Here is an 11,691-nt window from a genome sequence, read left to right on the forward strand (position 1 = left end):
GAACCAAGTAAAACTTGATTTGTTAGCATTATTTTTTTTATTCTTCCGCTGCGTACCTATTTTTAGTCACGATTTTTTGACGAACGCCATTAACCCCCACTTCCTCTAGCATCTTTCCGATACTACAAAAAGTAACACAAATTTTCTGAACTTTCATCATGTTCAAAAGAAAATGTTACAAAGGATAAATCCTAAATAAGTACATCTAAAAAATGAGTGACATCTTCAACAAAGATGGTCTCATTAATCTTTAGCAGGTCGATGACTGGGAGGGAGGAGTCAGCAAGAAGCTTTCCATTTTCCACTAGCTGCTTAAAGGTGCCATCAATTTCATGATGCACCATTCGAACAAAACGGGTACTAACTATATCATAAAACTCCTCTAATCATAGGAATTCTTTCTTCCTGATGGCCTAGCGCTCGTCCTCTCTTGCTTGGTGCTCCTTAAGCTTGGACACTTGGCCTTCCAACTGGTCCTTCAGGGCCTCAAGCATCGCCTTAAGGCTTGTAGTTCTGCTAGGGAGGCCTCCTGGCCCCGTGCCTTAGCTCGAATATCCTCAGTTGCAATGAGGGCGATCTCCAACTCACATCGTTGAGCTTCCATCAAAGCCCTGGTTGAATCAGCCACCTCTCAAGTGGCTCCCAATTTCACTTTCAGGAGCTCGAGCTCCTTTTGGCTGGCCTCCAAGTCAACTTGAATGGCTTCCACCTTAGTCATTGTGGCCTCTAATCTTGTTTGACATGCGGCTATAGTATCTGTCAACATGTCTATCTCCACCTACAGTTGACTTACCATGTGCGTCGTACTAATCCTTTCTGTTGTTGCCTTTACCATTCCCTCTTCAATCAGGTGATCATCATCTAATCAAAAGTGGGGTCAGCTTGTTATCACTTCAGATGGTCTATCTTTGACTGTATGAGGGGCATCTCCTCTTAAGTCGTGATCCAAACTTCCTGAGAAGGGGTCGCAGCTAACTGGGTCTCTTGTTTAACTGCGTGGGCTTTTATCTCTCACTTGCCCTGCCAAATCTTAGGGTATCATTAGCCGAATACCATCAACTGGGACATATGTTTAGCCCCATTCATCAAAAGTTCCTTTGCTAAAGCTCTGATAAGCATGTCCTTGGATTCTTCTTTGGTATTCCTCCATCCAAGGGTCGCTGGATCATAGAGGGTAAGATTCAACTCGTTCTCTTCTTGAACTGGTTCTTTGGATAGATCTATGGTGGCTAGGATGCCCTCTTCACCTAGTAAATCCTCCTGATGACCCGCATAATTTGGATCCATAGAGCACGCGAAGGACCAGCTCTCATATGAGAATTTCTTGACTCTATAGGAGGCAGAAAACTCGCAGTCCTAGGAGACGGTAGGAGGTGCACCAAGGGAAGCTTGGCCATGGTTGAGCGACTTTATAACCCAACTAGCATGCTTGATGGTCTAGGACTTGTTTGGGGTTGGATGAGCCCGAGTGGCTAGCTGAGGCTCGAGACGGATGACGCCTCTTCCTTGAAATTTGTGATGATGAGAATTCTTACCAAATAAAGTGTTGAGGGGAGTTGGTCTAGGGCTCATCCCGAACATATGCAACATTCCTTCCTCGATTAGGACATTACTGTTAAACTATAAGCCCAGCAGCTTCTGGGATGCACTGAAGTAGCCCCGCTCAATGTGGTAGTCCTTCAGAGTGGGAGTTGTAGCAATTCTCGCTGCCAGCGAGTCGACCAAGAAATGGAACCTGAGGATTTAATGAAGAAGAACTAGGGTTTCCACCTCTTGCGTGATAAAGGAAGCTTCTTGATCGAGTTAATCCTGGCCCGGGAGGAAAAGAAGAAGACCCCATCTTCCATCTTCTTTAGATAAAAGAAGAAATGGAAGATGCGAGGAGAAAGTGAAATATGATACAAACAAAAAATGACACCACCCAAGTTAAGATACGGAATGAATTGGGGTCAAGCTATGATAATTGAATATGAAAATATTGTGATATTTCGATAAAGAAAACTAGGATAGGGAAATACAACCCATTGAACATGTGACTTCAGAAGAAGGTCACAAAGCCTAGAGGAGGACGATCTGGCGGGTCGTTACTGTTTGGGAGCCCTAACATATGATTGGTCAGAATCCCATTGGTAGTCCTTAATCGATCTAAGGATGCGTCAGTAAAGCTTGAAGTGGTGGATCTATACTAGGGAGCAGAAGAAGATTCCCTAACCATGGAATGATCTTCTAGACTACTAAAGACGGGTGAAAGGAAGAATCTCAAGGATGAACTAAAACAACTTATTGAGTAGGAAGGAGAGCTCGGAGACGAAGGAGACAAACAATGGCAACTACAGAATCAACGATTGTGTGTAGGGGCATTCTTATCTGACCTAATATAGCCCAATTTGCTCAATAGGAACCATTGGATCTCTACTATTACAGGATTATTGATACAAATTTTCCACCTTAGGATCAAGCACATGGAACAAATGAAATCCAAGTAATCATTACATGGTAAAAGACACTTTGTCTTTTCTGTCGCAGGTCACATTACATTAATATGATCAATCTCAGAGACACACCGGTGTATTCTAGGCTCAAGAATCGAGGCGGATGAGACAAGCGACATAGTTAAAAGGAGTGATTGTATTTAAAATATAATGATCGAGACGTACTAACATTTAATGCATAATCTCTTCAGAAATATGTAATAGATCTGCCACGTGGCTTAAACAATCGAGGTAGCTAAAATTATTCTGATCACACAGCAGTCTAGTCAGTAGGATTCTCGCCTTCTTCAACTAGACTTGAAAGGGAGACTTGTGATCTAGAAGATAATTAGTAGGCACCACGTGGATAAGAGAAGTTGGTACCCCTACTGAGATGGTGGTTCAGCAAAGTGAAAACTGAGTTGACACTTGACTTCTTGAGCGCACCCCAACCTTTGGGGTGCACCTCGACTTTTTGGGCGTACCCTGACTTCTGGGGCACACCTCGACTTCTAGGGCGCACCCCGACTTCTTGGCGCACCTCGACTCCTCGGCGTCCTGACTCCTTGGTCTCCCATCTCCTTGACAACTCGACTCGGAATGCAGGACTATTTCAAGAAAATGATAACCATCTTGTAAATCTCAAATTATTTTAGAAAAATGATAATCATCAAGCAAGTCTCTGATTATTTTGGAAAAAAGATAGTGGCGTGAATAAGTTTTCGATTATTTAAGAAATAAAATAATGATAACGTGAAGATTGGAACAGAAGGAAAAAGTATGTCATCTCCCTATAAAAGGCAACCATTTTCGGCATCCAAGGTACATACACACATCATCTAAACCATAATATTGCTCTTCTTTTTCTTCGTTCTTTTACTTGAGTGACGAAGTGGCTAAGTTGAGAAACCCCCTAATCGCCATTCTAACTTTTTTTATTTGTCTTTGTTAAGGCTCATATAACCACATCATAATCTTTATTGTCATTCAGTGATTAACAATTAAGTTGGCAACAAAGTCAACTCACCGATGATTCACTTGTCGGTGTTCATGGACAGGATCAAGCATAGAGCATGACAAATTTAGATTTTATCAATGTTCCCAAGGTGTATGTTCCCAAATTGTTCACTTCCTGCTCATTCAAGTCTCTGATGAGTACGCTTAGACCCGTTCAAGTATGTGTGCACTTCCTGCTCAGTCAAGTCGCTGATGAGTACGCTTAGACCCGTTAGAGTATGTATGCCTCGATAGGATTGTGAAGCGCATCAAAATGTATTGAAAAACTTTAGATTCAAAATTAATTAGTTAATTATGTTTAATAATATTGCAGTACAACTTTGAGTGATTAATAAAGATTGATTCTTTTTTAATGCACAAGCTGAGAAGCATGAAATAGATAGGCCTAGTATTCTATTTAAATGTCGTCAGGCAACTTTTAGTGATTAATAAATTGTTTCCCTTCTCATAAGTCATAACCTTAGAGATCATTATCATTGCCATTATAATTTTCTTAGTGTTGGGAAGAAATGCATAATCTAAACACTTTTTTTTTATTTATAAAAAGGATTATTGCTTTGGTCCACCGATGTCGCGAACACCATGATGATCCGAACACCGCCACTTTGCCGGCGCTTGCTCCTACTCCTACTCCTACTCAGGCTCCCAGTCCATCCGTCGACACCTCCCGTGAGGTAACATTTTAAACTCAGAAAAACCCCAATGACGACTCCGAGCAACTATGTGGCCCATTAGAAGGCGCCGGTGAGGATGTTCATGTGTCAATACAACAACGCGCAAAGGAGTGCATCACCGCCACCAGTGTTGGACAATCTGCTAGAGATTTTGGGAGAATTAGTCGAATTTAAATACACCAAATTAAATTTAACTTATCTGTTAAGATGACCTGAACAGATAATCTTAGGTTGCTAGCAAAGGCTAGTTTCTGTCAAGTGTTGATTGCCACTCAGCGAGCAGAGCAACCAAATGGTCGGGTGGGCAGAGCAGCAGTGCGGCTGCTCAGGCGGCTGAGTGGCAGTGCAGCCGAGTCAAGAGTTGGCAGGTTGGCCGAGCGGGCTTATTAGTCGAGCGAGAAAACTGTCCGAGCAGGAAAATTGTCCGAGCGGGTAGAGTAGCAGATCAGGCCGAGTGGGCGAGTACTCGACTGAGCAGAGCAGAGTAGTTATGAGTAGTGCGGTCGAGCAACAGATCAGTCTGAATGACCAATCATGTAGAGTTGCCAACCGAGCATAGCGATCGAGCGGGAAAAGACAGGGCTGCCTAAAGGTAGAGTAGCCCGAGAGATAGAGCAACTTATTAGGATGAGTGGTCAATCGGATAGTGTGGTCGAGCAGCATATCAATCGAGCGACAAATCGATTGAGTAGCAGAAGGGGCTAACCGGGCAGAACAACCTTATAGTAGAAGGTAGGGCAGTCCGAGTGATAGAGCGACCCAAGTGGGTATAGCAGCCAAGCGAGCGAAGCGGCTAAGCGAGCGTGTGGACCGAGGCCTACGATGGTCGTAGTTTCTTTGAAATAGATTTGCCTCATCTCCGACTGTGCTTCGAGGTTTTCTTAGGTCGTCTGTTTTTCAAGATACAACAATTAACTGTAATGCACACCATGCACTGGTGGTCACGGCAAACTGAGAGATACCCAACTATTATCATGACTACTCCACTAGCAAGAGATGCATGACAGAGGAGGGGAAGCGTAGGTGGAGAGCTTCAGATTTTTGTGTGTTCTCTTATGCTCAAGATCATGGTTTCCCTTTATATGCTCAATACCCAGGGATTAATAATAGCTAACTACCATCAATGGCCGACCATTACTACCCAGAAGGTTACGAACTTCCGTTGCCTTCTAATGCAACAAACAAAAAGAATCCAGGTGGCAAAATGTTAGTTGTTCTACTTGGACAAATTTTACCCTCTGGCCTCTGGCATTCGACGCGCGCAGGTCGTGCTTTCACACGAATCAACATGGTTCCCAGGATACAACGGTTAACCGTGATGCATACCAAGCACTAGTGGTCACGGCGAACTGAGAGGTACTCGATTGCTATTATGAGTACTCCGTCGAGCAAGACATGCACGATAGAGGAGGGGGAACGTAGATCGTGCTCGCACTCGGGTCCTCCGTTTCCCATGATACAATGGTTAACTGTGATGCACACTAAGCACTAGTGGTCACGACAAACTGAGAGGTTCCCGACTGCTATCACGAGTATTCCGCCGAGTAAGAGATGCATGACAGAAGAGGAGGAAAGATGGAGAGTTTCAGATTTTTGTGTGTTCTCTTATGCTGAAGACCACGGTCTCCCTTTATATCCTCAATACCCAGGGATTAATGATAGTCGAGGACCATCAATGGCCGACCATTACTATTCGGAAGGTTGTGAACTTCTGTTACCTTCTTAAGCAGCAAACAAAAAGAATCTAGATGGCAAAATGTTGGTTGTTCCACTTGATAAATTTTACCCTGATCGGTCTAGCATTCGGCGCACGCAAGTCTTGTTACACGACAGAGGGGGGATGAATGTCGTGCTCGCACTCGGGTCGTCTATTTTTCATGATATAATAGTTAACGAGCATCCTATATATACTATGTATTTGCATATATGTTTCTATTTTTTTTACTTTATATGATGTCTAAATATAAATATATAATATAAAATAAGATCTAAATAAAAGATCGAAGACTAAATAACTCAATACTTCTATTGTTTATTGTTGGATCTATAACGAATTTAATCCAATTTTAGGGATTTTCAGGAGTGGTGGACTTTTTTATATCTCCTCATTTCGGTCCATAGATCAAGCCAAGGGAAAGACTCCTTCTACCCATCATCCTATGCATTGTCTTTTTTGTTGCATGTTGAAATAGAAACTTTTCACAATTCTTTGATTTGGATTTCATGGTATTTTATACATCATATGGGGAAAAGCTGTGTCTTTTTATTTTTTATTAAAGACAAAAGTTGAGAAAAAGATTCTATTAATATATTGAAGTAATACTTATTCCACTGAGCAAGAGATGTATGACAGAGGAGGGGGAACATAGATGGAGAGCTTCATATTTTTGTGTTCTCTTATGCTCAAGACCACAATCTCCCTGTATATGCCCGACCGGTATTGGACCGACGGACCCATACATGAGAGAGAGTCTTTCCCCGTATATTTGTTCACATCATCAATGCATATGAATCAATATAAATCAACTAATATGTCTTGAAATTTTCAATGTAAAACTAAAGTCTCATTTACAATGGAAATTTTTTCTCTTCCAACTCTTCTTCATTCACATATATCTAACTATCAGTCCCATTGGACCTTGCTATCCGCTATTTCTGGTACTTATCACAATTGATTGCTTTCTTTGCAGCTGCACTATATGATCCCACCGCCATCTTTTGCAGGCTTATTTCCTCATCGACTTGTTTGATGTGCTACTAATCTACCTCATTCCGACAGTCGGAGGATTGCACCCACTAAAAGCATCTGCCCTTCTTCGTCTTCCTTGTCACGGAGAGCAACCAGAGCAACCATGAAATGGCTGCAGGCAGAAGGAATCAGACGCATTTCTTTTAATTAGAAATATCACGGATGAATCAAAATGCTGAAGCTTCTGTATCTTTATATGGTTGGAAATATGAATGGAAATAAATAGAATGGAAATAAATAGGTGGATGAAGGAGAAGTATTAATTCCATATGGAAAGTTTCAAGATTTTATGGTTGATTTAAAACGGCAGAGACACTCTCATGAGTGGCCTTGCAAGGGTACACATCTAGGATTCAAATTTGTGTTAATCAAGTTGACTTATGTATGAACATAATATATGCATCTAATTTTGGATTGGTTGGATAAAATTAGTCTAATTAAGTCAATCAATATATTACCACATATATATTTTTTTATTTACTGCTTAAGAGTAATGACTAACTATTGATGGTGGATAATTATCATTATGTTACAGATGATGGATGTAGCTCCTATATAAGAAGGTCATGATCATATAAAAGAGAGAGCAATAGTAAAAAATTCTTCCACATTCATCTTCAAAGTCTCTTTCTCGTGTACTTCGCTTGACAGAAGCTCCGTGATAGCAATCAGGTACATACTTGATTTGTCATTTGCCATTAACAATCAGTATTTAGTTGTCTACGTGGTTTATCTCGCTGTATTATAGGAAATAAACATCCAATGTGACTTTGAAGCACAGCGAGAGGGGACGAATATGTTTTACGAAAATTGGGTCACACAGATCTTGACGACTCTTTCAGCCAACTCGGCAGCTTAGCCGACTCTAGAACTCTGCAGCTCGGAAGTTCAGCAGCTTGGTTGACTCAGTAGCTCGATCAACTCGGCAGCTCAGCCTTATAAGATTGTGCAATTTTATAAAGCAGCTCAACTTTACAAAACAGCTTAACCATATATGATAGCTCAGCCTTACAAGGTAGTCCATTCTTCTGACAGCTCAATCATTCCAAATAATTCATTCTATTTTACCTGAGTGAGATTATTGGTTCATCATCTTTATACAGAAATCTGAAATTAAATTTATATAATTTAAATTCAGTCAATTTCTTAAAATATCCGACAAAATTGGAACACATATATGGTTCCATTGCTTAGTGTTCTGAGAATGAATTTGTTCTCCAAACTCGCAAATGGATCGAAGTAAAGAGAGCTGGCCTTGATGTTCAAACGTTCATGTCATTAATAAAGGCAGCAAGCTCGCTATCTTCCTCTGGATGCCAATAAAGCAGCTGATTTTTAATTCAGATTAAAATATTAAAATTTAAATTCTTCTTCCTAATATTGCTACATTATGAATATTACATCCGAGCAAATTTAAGAATAATTAAGTTTGATCATTGATCCTTAAGATTGAAAGTTTGCCCTTTCCATTTAAGAATTATTTATTTGTTTAATGCGTCTACACTAACTTATTTTAACTAAACAAATTTAAACACTACTAACCTGGGCATTTATGACAAGGTTGACTTAATTTTAAATTATTTTCCAACAAACAATGTTTAACAGTTGAAGTATGGTTTCCTAAGGAAACCATCACTCTAACTGTATATCAACAAACTTCAAACAAATTAAATAAAAAAGTTTCTGTGAATGAAGACTTGTTCATCACACAGACAAAGTGAGCAATCCATTCGATGTCTATGTGTGTGTGATCTTGGTAAGAAACAGTGAGTACGTACTGAGGGAAAAAACAAAGGTAGACATTTATTGTCCTGTAAACAGACTCGATCGACCTCTCCAGTCTTTTCATCCCCTTGAACAGCAACAGCAGGAGAAGCTAATTCTAATGTGTAACCTACCAGCAATAACTCTGATGATTTCATCTTATCTCTCTGCACGCTTCCTTGACTCCGATCGATTCCAGTCCAATCACCCGTCAACTGTGTTCACGACTCGTCTTTATCGATCAAGGACACATATCTGCATTTACACGGTGAGCACTGCAGCAGTACTGGGGTGCAAGCCATATATAAGCATTATATATATAAGAAGGAAATGAGACATGATCCGGAATGGAATGGGTGTTTCGCTGACAAGAGTAATTGGAGCAAGGGAAGGGACAGATGAGGCTAGTTTAATTTCTAGGGAAAGGACGATGGAGGAGATCACATCCGATATCAATCAGTGGACTGGTGGTGGCTTTAATTCAGAGAAAAGAGTAGGAAAGACAGATAGATATACGGCATGAATTGAGCCGCAGTGATCCATCTTTCACTCTGCCTCTGCTCGGCTAGCTCAGACCTTTAACCTTTTGGATCATACTGATCACTGATACGGGGAATGGATTCTTGTTTCTCAGTCGAGCCAAGGTGAGCTGCCAAGCCAAGGGGTCATTTCAACTAAAAGCCTGCAATGCATGCTGCTGTCGAAGGAGGCCATCATCACATCAACCTGGTGCTGCATGCATGCTCTTGACCTTTTCGCTCACACGTCCAATCCAACCTTTAAAGAAAGCAACAAAAAATGAATTGAAATCAGCTATCTAATTATTTTAGATTATATTTATCAACTTAAAGCAGAAAGTTGATCTTTCCCACATTAATTTAATGATCTGGAAATCTGACAGCCGCAGTTGTTTATTGAGTTGCTTATCAGTTTCACAAAGATCAGTGAGCAAATCCAGCTGTGGCAGACAACTCGAATCAAACAGCTTAGCTGCGTGCTTTCAAGGCATATGAGCTAAACATTTCACCAAGGCTTTGAGTTGCACCGTCGTGGAACAGTTTCTCGATTTGTCTGCTTATTATCAGTCCTTTAAACTGATCGATCTGTAGCGGGCTAAACTGCACCACAAAATGAGAGAAATAATTACAGCATTTTTAGTGTAATAATTCTAACATGTGAAAGTACAGTGGTTTATTAGTCTAATATATAATTAATATTTCTGAACAAAAGGAAAGGCGAGCTAATACCTTCTCACTGTTTCAAAAATTATTATATATTCTCCAGCTGATGTGATGTCGGATGGATTCATGGCTATTTAAGGACACACCTCCGTAGCTGGGGAGAGTATCTATCCGGCTTGAAGGTTTTGGAGGCCAAGCCTTCTTCTTCAAAGCCTTGTGATACCTTTTTTGGGGTTCTGGTTCTTGCCTGCATATTGTTGATCTTTGCTTATGAGATTTAAGTAATAGGGTTTTTGCAAAGAGAGCTTCCTTCAGTCCACTCATGGTCGGTTATGGGATTTGATTAGCTGCCGACTCATTCATCCACGTCCTGAGCAAGTGAAATTTGCTCTGTAGATGAGTGAATGATGCGGGAGGTAAATCTGATCTCATGTTGCCTTTGCTTGGACTGAAGGGAGCTCCCTTGCTCACTCCATCCTCCTGCACACAAACAATTATTTTTTTGGCTGCTGTAAAGTTTTCTTCTGATATGATTTTAAGCTCGCTATCGAGCTATCAAATTTGCTTTCTTTAGTTTGTCTTGAAAACGCTTTTAAGTTGTCTTGTTTTTTAAGCTTCTCATCTTTGGCTTAAACTCAATAGTCATACGACCAAGTTAATTTCTGCTTGTAATTATCAGATTGATTTGAAGCTTTTGTCTGATTAATTAGCTTCTTACTTTGGATAAATCCGTCAAGAATGGAAGCCGCGTGCGATAGCTGCAGTATAATCATATTGAACCGTAGCACTTCAGGAATGCATGTCATTGAAAACCCTAATAAGGTACTTGTTACCTACTCTACTCAGATTGTCTGACTGTTAAGGATCAATCTCATTGGCTGCATCAGTAGCCAACAATAAATTAACCATAAAAGTATCTGGATTATTCCCTGTACAGGGGAATTACTCAAACCCTAACCTTGCACGTGTTATCGTTCTTCATAGCAGTGATCTCCGGCGTCTGCAGTAGCTCCACAAGTTCCGAGCAGCACTAGTGGCTTAAACAAAAGAAATGGCAGGAATGCATCATTGCACCTCTCCCTGAAGGGCGACTTGTCTCAGGGAAAATGATGGATGGTTCCATGCGTCAGCTGGTCAGTGGCGGGCTTGCAGTTCCAAGTGGTCATGGCGTGCATGGCGCAGTCCTCGATGCTGCCGCTGCTCCCCTGTTTGCTTTCTTCTTCCTCTCTACCTCTGTATTTTAATCAGAAGCAAAGGCTCATGTGGAGTGGGCGTTTGTAATATTAAATGCAACTTAAACCTGTAGGACTAATTTCTGGGTTATGATAATGGCGAACACTGTTTGGCATTGGCTGCCATAATCTTGGGGGGTGGTTTAACTGTACTTAGCAGTGGGGAAGTTGATGAATGATAATTATTGTCCCTATAGGCATTATCAAAAGGTTGATCTATGCTTTATATGGCATTTAGGTGTGATTGCATCCATAATAATTGTGCAAATAACAAATGTAAGACTTGATGCTGAACTAGCTAAGATGTTATTCATTTAATTCAAACCTTTTTCTTGTTCAGTCTTATAGCTCATGATGCACTTCCACTCTAGCAAAACTAATAATGAAATGATACGATAATATATAAAACTTGGGAACTTGAAATCCACATTTAGGCAGAATAAAGTTACAAAGGACAAAATCTATAGTAAACAAATAATCTTAAAATTAATAATTTACTCTATAGTACTGAGACAAAGCCGAAAAGTAACAATCTCTTTAAAAGTTAATATTTTTTTTACCAATTCTAATGGCTCTAATTTGACGTCCAGCTTAGTATCTTAC

General features: G+C 40.5%; 1 long non-coding RNA gene across 1 annotated transcript; it reads left to right on the plus strand.

Moving 5' to 3' along the window:
• Window positions 1-10,027: 10,027 nt before the first annotated feature.
• On the plus strand, window positions 10,028-11,297 carry LOC122000461. The gene is made up of 2 exons (XR_006117138.1): window positions 10,028-10,678; window positions 10,844-11,297. It is a non-coding gene; the product is annotated as an uncharacterized LOC122000461 (long non-coding RNA).
• Window positions 11,298-11,691: the final 394 nt, after the last annotated feature.

The sequence above is a fragment of the Zingiber officinale genome, chromosome 7A (assembly GCF_018446385.1).
Source record: "Zingiber officinale cultivar Zhangliang chromosome 7A, Zo_v1.1, whole genome shotgun sequence".
Lineage (NCBI taxonomy): Eukaryota > Viridiplantae > Streptophyta > Magnoliopsida > Zingiberales > Zingiberaceae > Zingiber > Zingiber officinale.